This window comes from Oxyura jamaicensis, chromosome 13, assembly GCF_011077185.1.
Source record: "Oxyura jamaicensis isolate SHBP4307 breed ruddy duck chromosome 13, BPBGC_Ojam_1.0, whole genome shotgun sequence".
NCBI classification, from domain to species: Eukaryota; Metazoa; Chordata; class Aves; order Anseriformes; family Anatidae; genus Oxyura; species Oxyura jamaicensis.
Window position 1 is genome coordinate 18,663,988 of NC_048905.1, and position 17,816 is coordinate 18,681,803.

The window sequence follows — 17,816 nt, forward strand, 5'->3', positions numbered from 1 at the left end:
ATGTGCAGATAAGCAGTGCTACTCCATAAAAATGTCTTAATTATTATTCTTCTCCTGTCCTGGAAATGTCACACAAATGTCACTTTTCAATATAGTAGTTACTTCCATCCAGGGATTGGATCACCTCTGTTCTTCAAGGTGAATATAATAATGTTGCATCTCCTCCTTGCTGAGATTGTACCATGGGCACTCAAAGGAAAAAGATGAGTAAAGAAATCAGGGTTGAGTCCTTTGTCTCTCCTAGATCATGTTTTTTGTTTAAAACATTTTACTTCTCTTGAGATGAAGTAATAGGCATATCTACCAAACGAGCTAGACTGTCTTACATCCTGTCTTTCAGAAAGGCTGCTTGGTAAAGGCACCCCGTTCTCACCAGACACTGGATGTTCTGCCACTTGAACCCTTATTGATTGTGGTATTTGGAGAATGCTGTACTCGTCTTCCAATTGATGGTTAATATATGAGATGAGACAATGTTCCCTGTCAAAGCATACTTGGTTATATTGACATTGTCAGTGGTATTTAAAGCAGAACAACAGATCCAATTTCATTGAGGAGACTCTAAAAGGCATTGCTGTACTCCCCAAAAGCCACAATCTGTCCAGTACTGAGCTTTTCCACTAAATTAGTTAAATGCAGTAATCAAAAGCCGATTTTTAACTCAAAAGTATGAGGCAAGTATTACATCGGTATTATTAAGACAAGTCTTTTCAAGTGAGGACAACAAATCAAGACAACTGCCCTGCAAAGATACGCTACTCTTTGAAGACCTACACTTGTCCCTGAGACATACCTGACTGAGGGCTTTCTGCTGCTCTAATGCCTGCTAATCCGAACGACCTGCAATGTGACCTGAGCCCCAGGATGCCCGAAGGTGTTTCTAAATGCCCAATTCCTGTTCGCTTTGTCCAGTCCTATAAATACGCAGGGGATTTGGTCACCTATCACTTCCGTGGCTGTGGGTTGGCCTGGCTGAAATTACTGGAGACGCCGGGCTCTCCGCGCCCAGGAGCAGGAAGCCGTTTCTCTAGCGATCGGGGATGATGCTCTACTCACCTCTGCCTGCGTCCTGCTTGTATGACCAGTCCGCTGAGGAAGCCACGTTGCACAACATATTATGCTTTTAAGAAAGGAAAATACTATTGTACTTTTATTATTATTATTCAGTTTCTGTAAATATCTGCCTATAAATACATATTCAAAAAACAATATATACTCAGATAATGTACTGCAAATACCTACAACAAACTCCTTATGAATTCATACAAATGACAATTTTTTTTCCCCCATATCTTCACCTAAATATGTAATTTTAATGCTTACAGGTTGGATTTTTGAATAAGAATCATCTTCTGGCAGATGCTTGTTTTCATACTGAACTCGAGTGAAGAGCTGGTCTGTAAGAAAGTAATTTGGCCAAACAATTCTTTATCACATTTGAGGTTCAATGATGTGTTTTTATTAAGTAAAATAAAAATACAGCAAGTAAGAGTGCCATCAATAACTTATGCCTGTTTGAGGGGGCAACAGGATGAAGAAATCTGCTGTAATCTTTTTTCAACAAGATTAATGTTAACTCCACCATTTTTGAGCATTAAACACTGGAGCTTTGAGTTGGTTCTTTGCAACAATAAGTTGTCATGAGGATTAAATAAGTCATAAGAAGTCTTCATACTTGTTCTGAGCTTCTTGTACATGCCTACAGCTACCTCAGTACGAAGCAGAGAAGTGCTACAAGTTGGGGAACACAAACCAGCCAGGGTGTAAGTTCTCATTACGATTCTAGTTCAAAGGCTCCTTTCAAATTTATCTAATTGTGCCACGAAACAGCACCATTATGAACACTGAGATTACAGCTTTGTTTTAAGAAATAAGAGCAACCCGCCCCAACAAAGAAGAGGTACTTTGATGTATTTCTCCTTCCACCTGCAGTTCTCTCTTCATCCTTTTCACTCTCTGAAGTGTTAAACACAGAGTTTTTTCTGTGGCTAAACATCTTAACTTTTGTTCACCCTGCTCCTCCTGATTTCTAAGAGCTTAAGGTGCAGCTTGAATAAGAAGCAGCCTTCATCAGATGGGAAAGATCCATCTGAAGTAAATACAGTAAAGTACACTTGGTCTTTCCATGCTCTTTAATTACCCAGAGCTGTTGTTAAATCTCGCTCTTCTCCCCAGTGACTACCACAGCTTACTCAGCACTTTGCAGGAACCCGGGCCCAGTGCCTCCAGGACAGGAGGCTGGCGCCGGCCCACGCTGCCCAGGCCCCACGCGGGGGGCGAGCCTAACATCATGTAGCTATGCAGCTCCCTAGCACAGCCCTGCTTCACGGAATTAAAAAGTGTAGCTATGAACGATATATGATGCGGAATAAATTTCTACTTTGGCATCATGTGCCTAAGGACATGAGTCCTGGTAACTCTTGCGTGTACGATGTCTGCCTGATTAAAGAGATTAGGAGTGTGTACAAGGGAGCATTACCCGTTCAGCCAGTTTAAAGCACATTTTATCGCTCTGGGGGATAATCAGACCATAACAGGGCTGTCGTGTTTCTTCCACCTCCCAGCAGCGTTGATGACAGACCCCTTGGCGAGCAGCACGCTGCTCTGGGCAGCTGTGACCCCCGGGTGACAGCTCTGCGTTTCCTGAGAGCTGGTCCCAGCACTTCAAATACCATCAGGCAAGCAGGTACCAGAGGATATCAAACCTAACAAATTTATTAGGTTTGTGCCTTGAGGAATGCAGCAAATACACCAGCACCTTTACCACTTCAGCAGTTTGAGCTCCGGAATAGCCCGTGAGCGACGCATGGCACAGGGAGCACTCCTGTCGGGCGCGGGGCTGTGACCAACCCATCTGTGCCAGGGCCCAGCTCTGAAGTACTTCACAAGCTTCCACAGGAGATGAAAACAGATCACTAACATGAGTTAAAAATAAAAAACAAATATTAAAAAGGCCTCGTTTTTAATACCACCGCACATAAAAAGAAAAACACTAAATAATCTGTTAGATGATCTCCAAGGCAATGTTTATGGAAGTATAATCAGAACATAAGCCACATTTTTATATGAAGAAACCTGAGTGTGTGAGACCACAGAGTGAAAAGCAACATGTAATCACCAGCTTAGAAGTGGGTATCTATCAGTATAAATGCTGAGAAGATTCTGATTACAAGAGGACATTTTTCTACTGATTTGAGGTCTTGAATACTTTTTTTTTTTTAATGCCTTCAGTAGAGCCTGGACAAATTCAGACAAATTAGTGCCAGAAGGCATAAGGACATTTGCTGGGTATCCAACCAAAGTTAGTTAAAGGAATCCACATGGATTTATTTTCCACGTGGAAATACCTGAATGCCCGACAGTTCGGTCTACACCAAGGAGGCAGCAGTAACTCATTAAGTTCCTGCAAATATCTTTCTTGTCTTTCTTGTCAGCCCTATACAAAAAAGATCTCCATGTTATGAAAGCTAATTCACCCACTGGGAAATGAGGCGACAGAAAAGCAGCACTGCACGGCCGTGAAGTCCCCCCTCTGGCTGCCAAAGTCCTTTACCTGTCCTGCTCCCGGGCTTGCCTCTGCTCCTAGAGCTCATTCTGCAGCGACTGACTGGACTCAGTGTTTGAACGATTGTTTGCACTCTGCTTATTTAAGTTCTGTAAGAACTGTGAGAAATGCTAATCAAATAATTGCTGTGAAGAGTTGGAAATGGGCCTTGTATTAATATGTGCTGATTCTTCAAGTTTCTTACCAATAAATACCTGCAACAAACTAATCAGTTCAATACCAAAAGTAGCAAACATTTTACAGTTCAACAAGTTTAACCTTTCCTAATTCAATATCCTCATAATTACCTTTATTAAATAACTGTGCTTAACTGCTGTAACCACAATAAAATAAAATGAAAAAGTAAGGTAAGGAATATCCGAGCACAGAGTCCCATGGCACAGGAACTACCCTGGGACAACAGACCAGATTTCCACCCCATTCATGCTGCATTGCCCCAGCAACACAGACTCCTTAAGGAAACCACAAACCACCCCTGCTCAGCAAAGCTGGCTTAAAATTTTCAGTAGAAACATTCTTTTATATCATAACTGACTTTTTCAATAGCCTCAAAGATATTTTTTTTGTGGCTGAAATATCAGGGAAAAAAAAAATCGAACAACTGCAGTTTTCCCTTTTTTGATCTTTCTTGACCATAACATGTTCAAAAAGGTCAAGCACTTTACCAGTTTGGGCAAATTAACCTGGTATGCTTCATGCAGTAGGCAAAGAGCGGCAGTGTCACAGAAGAGTAACTCACGACTGAGAGCGACATGTTTCTGCAAATACCACACATGTGACCCTCTCTAGTTTTACATATATACCATAACAAGTTCTCCCGGGAAATGTTCCCATGTTTATTTTACTCCTCCTAGTAACAAATTTAAATGTCTTCTTTTTTTTTTCCCTGTATCTTATGTCTTTGCTTTTCTGTGTTTTGTAGAGCATCTTGTCAGTGTGCTGTGCTATCACTGCAGCACTAATCTGTGAGTATAATCCCTCCTGCTTCACATGGGGTGCCAGCCTCAAAAACCAACAGATCGCTCAGAAAGGAACAGACATCAGAACAAGAGCTTGGGAAAAACTGAATTCCCACATGGCAGAGTATGAAATCTTCTGTTTTGGAAAGGAAAAACCTATGTGCTGCCAAGCCCGTGTTCTTGGCGTCAGACAGGCCCCTCTTCCTCGTGGCAATTTTAGCTGTGAAACGCAGACCTGGAATCCCAGAGTGGGACGACGCAGAGAGGAGCTGGGCTTGGTGGAAGCTGATGAGAAACACGAACCACCCACATTTTGTTGTCACTGCTCCCTACCTGCATTCACATTACCTCTTCTGAAGAAGGAGTAATATCTTTCCTGTAAATCTCCCAGACAGCCTCCAGGCTCTGCTCGAGACGGGACCACCACCACCACCACAGCTCATCCCCTTAGCAGCTGTCCCTGGGATTGTCTCGGACCCTTTCCTGGTGGCCCAGACCCCTGCCTGGCCATGTCTCCAGTGCTGGGGTGGTGGGGCTCACTCTGAAGCAATTTATTTCCATAGATTTTTATGTCAGCTCTGAAAAACTACAGTTTAAATTATTGCAGGGTCTCTAAAGCATAAACCTGACAAGTCACATCCAAGACCTATTTAAATAAACTTTTCTACTTAAGCAAGAGATTGGATGGAAACCTTTTCCTCCAGACACCTTAGTACCTAGGAGAATGACACGTGTGCTTCCTCAAAACAGCCTGATGGGGAGCTGGAGATGTGCAGCTGGGCTGCAACGCCACAGAGCACAGATCTAAACTCCCCTCTGACTCTGTGTGCCACCTCCTGGGAGGAGGCACCAGCTACCAGCTCCTGCAAAGGAATGGGGGACCAAGGATCAAGCTTCCCTGGCAGCCAGCCAGTTGGCAGAGAAATAAAAAAAAAAAAAAAATCTCATTAACTGAAAAAAACACCTCCCAAACTGTCATGTTTCAGGGTCACAAGTGCTTTCAATCACAATCACTTTCTGTCTCAGCAGGAAGAATGCTTTTCATTCAGAAAAGGGCCTGTTCATCAGAGAGAACAACAGAGATAAATCGATAAATGTCTGGGTCTTTATTAACTCTGGGATCAAGCCCTTTGGCATTACCTGTGAAGCCACCAGCTACAGATCACAGTGACCAAAAGCATCCTACACATTAGTTAAAGTGACTTTTAGCACTCATTTCTGCTTAACTCTGGAACACAAGAAAATTCAAACGCCAAATCTGGGCTGGATTTCCACCATCCAGCCCCCAGTGTCACACAGCTCCTCCTCCTGCTCAGAATGGGTAGTGGTAGAAACAAAAAGTGATGTACAGGAACAGGGTTTAGTGACCTCACAAGTTATGTTACTGGTTATATATTGAGCAGCATTATAAGGTTGTTTTTCTAAGGAAATCATCAAAAGCTCATACCTTCAGTCCAAAATGACCGTTAAAAGTTTCTGAATTCCAAAGGACATATGAGGAATGGGAAAACTAAAACCCACAGCTTTTGGACTAGTTCTACTTTTCACTTTCTTGAAGTGTGACAAGAAACAGCTCCTTGTTTCTGGTGCAGAGAAAAAAATGATTTTTAACTTTGGCAGCTTGCAATGTGGCTGAGTTGCACAACACGACACCACTCTGTGTAGTTACCATATGAAAATGATGAATGAATATGAAGTGGAAGGAGCAGCAAAAGTAATTTTCCCATGACCTTGAAATGGAAAGGAAGGTAAACTGGAAAGGTGCGTGGCACCAAGCTCAGGCACAACCACAAACCTCTATTCAGGTCTGTCTGCAGACCAAAAATAATCGCATGATATATCTTTAATTAAGTGACAGATAGCTGTGCTCTAGACCTACAAAACACTCTTGTGTGTATAAGATTCATTTTCTTCAAGCTGAAATCCCCAAGACTTGTGTTGTTTTGCTCTCAAAAATGGAATTTCTGCTGGTAGCAGTTAGAGAAAGCAGAGAACATGCTTACCGTTAATGTAAGCAAACAGTATATATGGAAGTACAAAGCAGCAAATATTAAGAATAACTTACCCGTACCTCAAAAGACCATGGAAATTTTTAAACATACTTCTGGGGAGAAAGAGTGGTGGTCTCTCAACAGAAGTAACGCACTGGTTCAATAAATGAAATTTAATTTTGCAACTATCTTGACCCAGGGGGGCACGCGGCCCTTGAATAACTTACACGGTGCACTTCCATCCGTTTAACCCGCAAAATTGGATTCAAAATAAAGTTACAAATTCCCAGCCATGCTCTCGTGGAGATGCAGTATGTGCTACCACTTTCACACTTGTTTTGCACCTCTGGACTTTCTAGTCCATAGGAAACCAGAAGGATCTGAAAAGAAAGCCTCCTTCAGCAGAGGTGTGGGAACATGGGTGATCAGAGGGAGAAGCCCTTTACAAGCTGCTAAAAGATTTGTTTATAAAATCAGGAGGGCATTCTGGTTATAAAACTGGGAGGCATTCACAGAAGGTGATGTGCCTCATCACGCTGCCATCTTTTTGCAGAGGAAAGCTACCACGCTGCAGATTGCACTTCTCCATGGCAATGGCTTCTGCAAGGCAGCAATCAAAAGAAGGAGAAAAGTGCTGCATCACTCTGCCTCTAACAATCCCTCCATTATTTATTTACAACATGACTAATTTCTCTGCTAGAAACAAAGTGATGAACAGTACCAGGGCAGAACTTCCCTGTTGCTTGAAATTGCTTCTCAGTCACCTGAAAAGAGGAATTCAAGAGAGAATGGCTTCTATTGCTCAATCCATCTTCAGATGAGAAGCCCACCACCTAATCATTATTTATCTTACCTAGGCAAATGGCAACATCTCTCTGTTTTTTTCCTGATACCGCAACAAAGGGATGCCTGGGCTCAGAGTCATCCATTGTAGGGAGTTTGCCTGTATTTAAGTAAAACAAGAAGACAAAGAAACAAGAAGAGAAAAAGTCAGTAGCAGGGCAGCACTAACTGCGTTTACAACACACAAAGCTAAACTCACTCCCCTGATAGCCTTGATCAATCTTGTAAATTTGACCATTAAAATACTATATTTGTTTAAAAAAAAAAAAAAAAAACACACACACACACAAACAAACAAAAACACTGATTTGGGACTCCAGCTGTTCAGAACACAGTATTTCCTGTTGTGAAATAACGTGGGGATTTTCTTATTTATTTATAACATAACACTTTATTTATAACATACCACAAGCAGCTATTTTCTGAGGAAGAATCAAAACCAATCTCTTTCTTTTTAGATTTAGGGCAGACTCTAGCCAAGGTGACTGAAGCCTTCATTACAGACAACGGTGCAGAGAGGATTGAATTTCCCAGTGGGAAGTGGGCACACCAGCCCTCGGCATGGCTGCAGGGCGCTCGATGCCAGCACGGAGCACAGCCCGCACCCACCGAAGCCAAGCAGTGTCTGCCCAGTGGCAGCAGCAGCAGCGTGAGCTCCCTCCCTCCTCACTGACCCTGTTCACCCAAATCACCCAGCACCTCGCTGCACGGTCACCGGCATCACGTGCACCCTTCAAACCCTCAAGCCGAAGCCTTCAGGAAGGCGAGGCACTGAACCAGCTCCCGGCAGCCAGCTCCAGTCTCCAGCAAAGGCTGCCCAGTGCCCGGGAGATGCCGTGGGAGCCCTGCAGGCCGGGAAGGCAGCGGCACTTTGCAGAGAGCACAACACCAACCGAGAGGTCGTGTCAGCTCAGACACACCTGGAGCGACCTGCCAAAGCCAGGATCACACTGACCTTGTTTTAGGGTGGAAGAGACACCCAAGTACGCATCAAGGTGCAAGCAACCAACAGCCAGCTGTTTGGCTAGCTCCCTAAATTTACCAGCTTTTTCTCCTAGAGAAGTCCCCAGAACCCTTCCAAAGTGAAGTATGGTGATAAGCGCACCACAGAGGAGGAATCAAGGTTATAAATAAACTTTCTAAAAGAATTATCTTTGTTTCATCCACATTTGAGAGCTATGGAAACTTTACTGGGATTCATGAGCAAGTTACAGATTTACGTACTGTGAACAGCTTTGCCATTATAGCTGTGGTTGATTTTAATAAACGCAATTGTGTGAAAATTCTCCATATTGTCTCAGAAATGAGGAAACGCAGCTTTCAGTGCAGGGGAAGTGCAGCAGCAGCACACAGCATCTTCATTGTAACATCATTCCCAAGCAGAAAAGTATCACAATTCCCAAAAGACAGAATGTCAAAGTCAGCCCAAAAATCTGAGGTAATATTTGAATGGGAGTGAAGGAAGAGCTTATCCTTTAAAACAGGACAGTTCGTACAATTAAATAAAAAGCTCAAAGCAGGGCTCTCAGCACTTTGGAGATGCAGTGAAGTCCTGATCGCTTCCCTTTGTAGCTGTTCATCTCAGAGCTGGTGGGAACTATGACTTTCATTCCCAGCTATTTCTCTTTTTCGGAGCTCATAAGCATGCTCTTTTATTAAAAGTTAAAAGCAGTGCATAAATTAGGTGCTTTTTCTTAAGAGAACAAGGCTGCTTTAAAAATGCTGGCATATGTTAAATTAGAAGGAAGTTAACTTCAGAAATCTTAGAGCAGTATGAAACAGTTGCCAGTAAGACAGGATGATTTATTCATGCTCTGCAACGAGCCTGCGCAACAGGGGAAGTTGTTCCTCGCCATTCTCTCCGCGCTGCGCAATCTGCCTTGACACTCGACCAGCCGAAAGTCCATTAAGAGGTGCTTCATTATTTATACTGTAAATTGATTTAAGATTAAATTAATTATACATGCCCAGCCAAAAACCATCGCAGCATCCCATAAGCACCTCTTCTGGGCAGCGTTCCTGGGCTGCAGCACCCAGAGACGAGCGGAGCCGCCAAGCGCTGAGCCCCAGCCCAGGGAGGGCCCCGACGAGCCGCAGGGGAGCGGCACCGTGGGGCTGGGGGCTGCTGTCACCGGGCAGGAAGGCAGCGGGTGCAGCCCTGTCCCCCTGGGCGATAAAACCAGGCCGCAGGAAAGGGGCTGCAGGGGTGAGCAGCAGCACAGCAGACACAGGGACGCAAAGTGGAGAATGCTTCGTCTAAGAGAGAACCTTCTAAGAATGAAGAAAAACAGACATATTTTTAAATAAGCACTTTTTGAAACGCTGGGTATCTTCATTGTAATGGCTGGTGTTGGTGGTGGTGGTGGGTGTTGTTGTTCTTTGTTTTCTTTTCAGTACAGAAAAGTAATTGCATTCAAAACTTTGTTCAATACTTGGCAGGATTTTGGACCATTAGCCACAAATCGTCATATAACATCTGCAATTTTTGCTTTTATGTTCAACATGTTTTTCCAAGTGGTTGTAGTTTGTTTGCCTTTTTTTTTTTTTTTTTTTTTTCTGTGAAACCATTATTTGCCCCCAGCTGAGATTAATAATGGTATTTTATCACATCACATGTACTCATCAGCCTAGGGGAATACTTCCTGAGTTGTTGTTTTTTCACTTTTCTCTCATAAAATGCTTCATCAGTTTTCATAATGTAAAAAGTATATCAGAAGCCGGAATAGCAGTTAGCACATTATCACACTTTTCATTCTCCAGGATGAAATCTAAGTATTGATTCCAGTTATTTTTGTGACAAAAGATTTGCTTGAACTCCCACTCAAGTCAAATGAAGGACCCCCAAAGGACTCAGCCAGCCCAAGACTTAGCGAGCAATTTCCTGCTAAATTCTTAATAGGACTAATTAACTTTTTAAGGTCAAGACTTTTTCAATGGCAAATTAGATTTTTCAAGTGAATACCATTTTTCCACAGAAAGAGCTTCTGCAGAAAAATGCTTTCTTTATTGTGGGCCTGCAGCCCGAGCCAGGGACTGCCCGGGCTGGGCGTGCTGCTTGCAGCCACTGCCATCTCCCCTGCACGCTCCTGGCCTGGCCGTGAGGAGCCCCGAAGCTGAGGGTTCCCATCTGAACTGGAGGCTGAATGAGTAGCTCAGGCTGTAGAGGAGAAATTTTACTCTACGGTCTTTTTGCACACTATGCAAATTTCCTGTACCTGTGTCTCTTTGTGGGTCAGCACAAAGCTGCGGCTGTAGCTAACTGCTGCAGACTGGATCACACGTGTAGCAACAAGCCAAGCACTGAGATGAGCTTCATTTTCTTGCAGGTAGGTTAAACTGAACTTGATGAGGGCACATTAAGCAAGTACCTATGTGAGTAGCAGGGAGTTTTCAGATCCAGCCATGCATTTATAAGGCAGATGTTCATTAGATGCTACGCTTCTGCAACGCATGCGGTCCATCTGCTTGCATGCCTTTCCCTTTCTTGCACGGAAATATATTCACCATTTGCTGTGAAATCTTCCGCACCGATAAGGCTAGGTTTGTTAGGGCCTTGCAAAACTGGTAATCCTAAAACAGCTGAAAAGAGCCAAACAGAAAGAGTGAGGTAGTAACTGAGAGCCGGCCCCAGGGCCTCATCAGTGGCATGCTGTGCGTGGGCTTTAGGAAAGCCACCAGCAAGCTGAAAAATGAGTTTGTTAAGATCTGTGTACAATAAACAGTCCATACGATGTATGATTTATAAGATGTTACAGCAGTCTTGAAAAGCCTTTTAATTTCAGAAAACCTGCTGAAGCAGGGAAAGCTGTGCTATTTCAGGAATACAATGGGCTTATAGGCAGAAGAGCTCTCAGATAACAGTAAAGTGGCTGTCTGGCATATTTGCATTTTGTAACTGCTAGTATGATCAGCTAAAAGGAATAGAGTGGTGCAGGCCAGTAAACAGCTCAAGGGAGAATTTATATCTTGTATGGTAAAGGATAAGATGCACAAGAAAAAATGACCTAGGAAGAAAGTAAAATAAAAAAATAGCAGAGAGGATCTGTCTAAAGCAATGATAGAGTTAACAGGCTCTGTACGAGCACTTGCACTGTACTAGCTCCATGACTTGGTTAGAAAGAGGTTTCCGAAAATTAATGAATGCTCATGAAAGCTGAATGTCCTACACATACCCTGGATCTATTTATATTTGAATTATAATTTCTTTAGTGATTATTTCTGACAACCTGGTTGTTGAACAAGTTACCTGCCACATTTCCATATAAATACGTTGCAGCAGTAATATTTTGCACAGTTGTGAGTGACCCTTACCTCTATATGATGTTCTGCCCAGGAGTGTTTGCATGCTTTATACTTCCAGTCTTGGTTAGGGTAGGTGTTGTATTTAAGCCACCACATCCTTGCAGTTTCCTTGTGGTTACAAAAGCAGATTTCTTCAGCTTAACTTCTTGCAGATCATTAATCAAGAACTTCAATTTCAATAGACACTCCAGTAAAATAAATGGACAAATAAATGCCTTCTATCGATGGAAAGTAATTCATAACCACTTTTTGTTTGTATTCATAGTAATAGTAGAAGATGAAATTCGGCTTTCCCCAAGTTGTTGTTTGCTTGTTTTTCTAACATTATGAGTCAGGTATATCAATTTCCACATTGGAAATATAATACAGAATAACAGAAACAAACAAACAAAAATTAGGGGGGGATTTTAGTGACTATAAAAAATCCCCATCTTTGAGAGGATAAAATCACATTTCATGTTATTCTTCAGTTTGGAGTATCTTCAAGGGACCAGCTTAATTTTTCCATATTTTTCATACTCTATCAAAAAAATAAAATACTCAACCTCTGTTGTGCCACTAATCTAAACCTCAGTAGTTTAATTAATTTTCCTTTGTATTTGTTTTCAGTTCTTTCAGTTGTCTACAGTGCCTACTAAATATTTAAATTTTCTAGAGCCAGGAATATCACTTACAGAATTTCTGTAGCACTCTAAACATTAGACCCATAATCTACACAGTCATACAATGTAAATAGCTTATTTCTGAATATTTCTGTTATAAATTACAATGAAAAGAGTTTTTCAATACTGGAAAGACAACTGAGCTGATTAAACACAAACTCCTGGAGAAGGACAAACACTACTTCTATCTTAAGGGATGCACTTAGAAATTACAGCTCCCTTTGGCAGCTGCAAAGACACTGAAATCTATTATTCATCAATCAAGTTGTCATCACCTAGAAGATTAAACAGTGGCCCAAGAGACATAGCCAATATAAGTTTATAAATTTCTCAAGAATAAATAAATAACAAAAAGTGTAACTTACGGAGGATTTGGGCAGAGAAGAGGAGGGAAAGCACAGGAGGGGGTAAGTGACCTCATCACTGAAGAAATATGAGATATGGCATTTCTCAGTGAGCAAGACTTTATATGCAATTCCATAAAACAATTTCATAAATAAAGCTAAAAAAGCATAGTCTAAATAAAATTAGCATGAAGTAGCTACAAATATATTGAAAATCACCAATCAAAGAGTGGTTATTAGTGTCTCCTGTGAAGCTGAGAGGACAGATGAAGTGGAGGCTCCTGAACAGGCTCAGATGCTGGAGTAGAGAAGATACTAACATAATTTGTGGATGACAGCAAGCCGGGAGTGGTTGCAAGCACTTTGGAGGACAGGATCAGAATTCAAAACACTCTTGATGATTGTGGAAGTACTGTGAAATCAGTAAGATGAAAGGTAGCAAAGGCAAGAGTTACAAAGAGTTACGCTTAGAAAAGAAGGATCAAATGCACAGAAAATGGAGAGCATCTGGCAAAGCAGCAGGGCTGCAGGAAAGCTCTTTTGACACCTGAATATGAAATAGCAGATAGCTAACATAGTCTTACCTGCACATGGGCTGCCCGCTGAATAAAGACTAGGAGAGGGCTTTCAGACATCATCTGCTTCGTTAGGTCTGGAAATGAATCCCCAGCTGCCTGTCATCCAGAAGCAGTACCTTTGTGACCAGGAATTTTGCATCAGCCCTGGCACTGACCGTGCCCAAAGGTGTCTCTCCCATCTTCAGAACTATTTGCCATTTACAAGAGAGGGGGGAACTGTGGGGAAACGGCAGCCTGAGGTCACTTAAACAAACCACTGTCTGTGAACTGGAGGTTCTCTTCCTCACGCACCCTCCCATCTTTCACCCTGGAGGTCCCTTGGGTGAGCCCACAGTGGCTACTGGTGTCTACCTGTATTTGAGCAATGCCAGGTGCCCTCACTCAGCAGCGGGACAGAAGAAAAACAGGAAAAAGACCATAACAGAAGGTGTATTTTTAGCTAATATGTAACAAAAGCATTTCAGTTTATTCACTCTGAGTGTCCTGTTATCAAAATACCTATAGTCATCTCTCAGCCCTTAATATGGTTGAAATTATCTTACCTATCCTCTCCATTATTCTTGGTGACAAGTGAACAGTATAAATGCCTCACAGCTCGAGGATAAATATACTTGCCTTATAGATTAGGTTAGATGATATAGTGCAAACAAACATATCTATGAAAAGAAAACAGACATGCTAATCTATAAAGATTTAGATGAAGGAAGAAGCCATCAATCTGGCAGGAGTTATCAGTTTGTTTTTCTTCCTGTGTTACTACAGAGTTTTCTTTTTAAGCTATCTACCCTGGCTACGCAGGAGATTATGCATGAATTTCAGCTGGCACACAATTTTCCCTTAAAAAAAAAAAAAAAAAAAAAAAAGTGATTTACCAAAAATGCATCCATTTCTCAGGTGTGGGAGAATGCCCTGAAAAAGAGACAATCTCTTCTTTGAAACTTCTCTCTTCCTGATGAGGAATGCTCTGACAATGTGTTTCACAATAAGAACAAAGGGAGAAGAGACAAAAATAGCGTTCCAACCCTGCTACCAAAACAAAAGTGTGGCTTGAGAAAAGCTGTGCCATATGTATTTACATACACTTGGGTCTGCATTTTCTTGTTCATATGCTTCATTGCATTCTCTCTTTATTCTAGAAGGCGTTTGCTGTTTCCCCAGCCCACTCCACACCTTGTAGTTGAGCTGCTACCCGCACCAGGTAGTGCTCTTTGCAGGATGTGCTATCTAGTGTACACAGGGCAAAATGAGATCCCACTGAGACAGAGGGAAACCCGAAGAGCTTCTCAGCTCTTCCCTGCCTCACCTCAGCTCTGCGGCCGTCAGCCACCGAGGAGTCTCAGATGGGGTCACTGTCCCCGACCACGGGGTCTGGCACCCCTCACACGCATGGGACCCCAGGGGCACCGAGGGAAGTGGCTTCCCCACCGCCTTACCGAATGCTGGACTGAGCTCATGATGGACAACTCAGAGGAAAACGGTACTTGTCTTAAATTGTCTTAACAGCTATAAAAAACTATTATCTGGGCAACCCCTACCACCTTCAAGCCTAATCAAAATTGTAAAGCCCTAACATTTCACTAGGCTGAAAATCAGGGAAAATCATTATGCATGTGCAAAGACAGTCAGCAAGGGTGGTGGTGCTGCTGGCTGTTTCAGTACTCAGCCTGAAGGACCCCAAAACAAGGATTAAATCTCACTGTCCCCTGGGCACAGCATGGCAGCAGCTGAATGCTGATCACTGCTTGGGAAAAGGTGCTAAAGGCAAGGTTTGACTAGCATGGAGCTGCAGGGAAGTTTAAGGAGAGGAGATCCAACTTCCAAACTAGAATTTAGCAAGACAATGGACTTTCATGGCTTCCAAAAAACTGGAGTCATACTCCAGTCCTCAAAAAATACAACAGGTTATTACAGCTTGTCCACACTCTTTGAATAACCCAAGCATTGTATCAGCAAATCTCTGGCAGAAAATTTTTGCTCCTCACTCATATTAACTCTATAAATTCATGCAGCTCTGCAGGACCACCCTGGAGTCATCCACCACTAACCAATGAACTAAGCAAATTCAAAACAAAAGGTCTTCACCACTGATGATGACTTATCTGGAAAGAAGCCAGTGTTAAACTCAGCTTGAGTTTACCATTTGGGTAGTAGAAAAACACAGGAAACATTCACTGGGAGTCTCACGCAGCCATTGGTTGAAAAAAAGATTCATTCTGTTTATTGCATTATGCAGCTTCAGAACTGCCTTTCCCTGGATATGTTAAGTAAGTGATAATTCACATCATGTTTTCTTTAATGAATGAGATAGAAATGCCTTCAATTTCCACATAAATTAGAAGCATTTATATTCTAAACAACTGAGTAGTTATTTGCTAAATTATAATGATGCAGCTCCAGTCCAACTGATGTCAATAGGATTACTCATGTGAGTGATTACTTGTCAATGTGATTAAGGGGTCACTCTCTAATGGCAAATGAGACACTGTTTGCAGAACATTGCTATGAAAGTCCCTGCTTTAAAAATTATGGCCAGTTTTTCACCACTGTTTTCCACATTCATGCAGGGAAATCTCCCAGCCCAGGACATTCCCCGTGCAGCAGAAGAGAGCCCTTCAAAGCACACCCCCCAGGTCTCTCAGAGGCAGCTTCTGGATCCAGCCCCAAGCACCTCTGTGCCAAGATTCGTTACGTGCCCCTTTGGGAAAGGAAGGAGTCTATGGGCCATGGCGTGTACAAAAACAACCACACCTCTATTCAAGTGGGAGTTAACAAGCTTTCTTAACTGGCTAAACATTTATATGGTTACCTGTTTGGTACCTGCACACCTCACCACACACTAGCCATACACAACAATAAATGCTGTCAGAATGACTACATCTGTCCACAGACATGATCTCCTTCTTCATCCTTCTCAGAAATGCTGCACCTGTGCAGAGAAATCCTCAGCAATAGGTTAGGAGAGAGAGCGATAATATATTATCTGAAACTATTGGCTGCAGGATTAATTACATAGATCTTACTTTGGCCAGGACATGTGTAGTCATAGGAAATCAGATTGCATGGCCACATTTTATGTCTCCTCTACAGATGGAGCCTGTGGCATTCCAGGCACCCTGGTGCCATCCAGGGGTATTTGTTCAGCATTGACTCATAGCAGAAAGTGCCATCTCCAGTCAAAAACAATTCCTCCCAGCATCATGAAATTCCTATGAAATCTCTTATCCAAGTACTGGCCAACCTCCAACCAGCTTAGCGTGCAAGATCAAAGACTGAAGTGCAATAGCCCTAGGCAACAGAAAGTACAAAAATGTATACACATCAATTCAGCGAATACTAATTCTACCAAAAAAAAAAAAAAAAAAAAAAAAAAAAAAAGGAAAATAACACCTGCATCTCTATAAGTATTCTAAGGTTCTAAGGTAACCCCTAAATTGTATGTCTATGACAGAATAGACATGGGTGCTGATTTGTAGGATGTGCCATATCATTCTTCACCTCCCTAAGTGTACAGACGGATATTTTTAACACGGAGTACTACCACGCCTGTGCTTTCCACAATTAGATGTACAGTTTTACCTCCCAGAAATTTCAGTATCCTTTCCTTTGTGATATCCTCATGAAGAGCTTCTGGAGATTTCACTGAGGACAAATGGGTGAGGCCAAGAAACTCAGCGTGTGATCCAGACTTCCTGGCAATGATTTATATGTAGAATATTAAGTTTCTATTTTAAAAAAATGGCTAGAGTGTTCAGATACTGTTAAGTTCCTTTAGCCCTCAAAGTAATGTATCTGCTCTTGCTTAGACCAGGCAATGACACTCCCTCTAACTCTCATGCTTCTAAAGGCTTTATACAAGTTAGTGAATGCAAAAGAGCTGATTTAAACATTTTCACATATTCTTTACACAATGGTAATCATAATGTTGAGCAATAAATACAAGCATCTCTTTTGAGAGAATGCCTCAGTACTCTCCAGGAGCAGTAACATGAAAAAAATAGCAGGGATAACACGGAGGGATAAGAGGAAGGCATTGGAACAAAGATGTTTTCTATTGCAGAAGAGATGGCCATAGTTTCAAATACTAACAAGTTTTTAAGAGCTAATGACTAAAGCCTCAAGTGTAAGCCACTCATACAAACCAATACACAGGCAAGGCTTACAAGGATGACTGTCATAAAACTGGCAGAGTCAGTTCTTCCTTTGCAAGAAATACATTCCTAGATAAGCTATTTCTGTCTCTGTGACAACCGAGATGGCACCGTGGGTCGGAGCAGAAGAGCTTCACAGCAGAACCCTCCCACTCAGCACCCGCAGCAGCCCACAAAGCCCCATGGTGATGTGGGGCTGCCTGGGAAGGAGTCCAATACGGACGCTGGGGGAAACGGTGGGTCTGTGCAACTCGTCCACCATGAAACCCTTGCTTATTAGGAGAGCTGGAACAAGCAATACTAATTCCTCTCCACCATTTAAAGAACTGCAATTGTTCATTTTCTCCACTGAGAATGAGTTGACAACTGGGGTCTACATCTTTCCATTATCCCACTGCACAAAAAACTTGGCCAAGAGCAACAT

The 17,816-nt window shown here is 42.4% G+C and overlaps 1 long non-coding RNA gene across 3 annotated transcripts; it reads right to left on the bottom strand.

The window, feature by feature from the left end:
* Nucleotides 1-5,607: 5,607 nt before the first annotated feature.
* Nucleotides 5,608-16,952, bottom strand: LOC118173927. 3 transcript variants are annotated; one of them, XR_004754452.1, is made up of 3 exons: nt 11,670-16,952; nt 7,369-7,458; nt 5,608-7,279 (listed from the first exon to the last, which is right to left on the bottom strand). It is a non-coding gene; the product is annotated as an uncharacterized LOC118173927 (long non-coding RNA). The 3 variants fall into 3 exon arrangements; XR_004754453.1 differs by lacking the exon at nt 11,670-16,952 and adding an exon at nt 7,765-8,201; XR_004754451.1 differs by lacking the exon at nt 11,670-16,952 and having other exon boundaries at nt 7,369-7,598.
* Nucleotides 16,953-17,816: the final 864 nt, after the last annotated feature.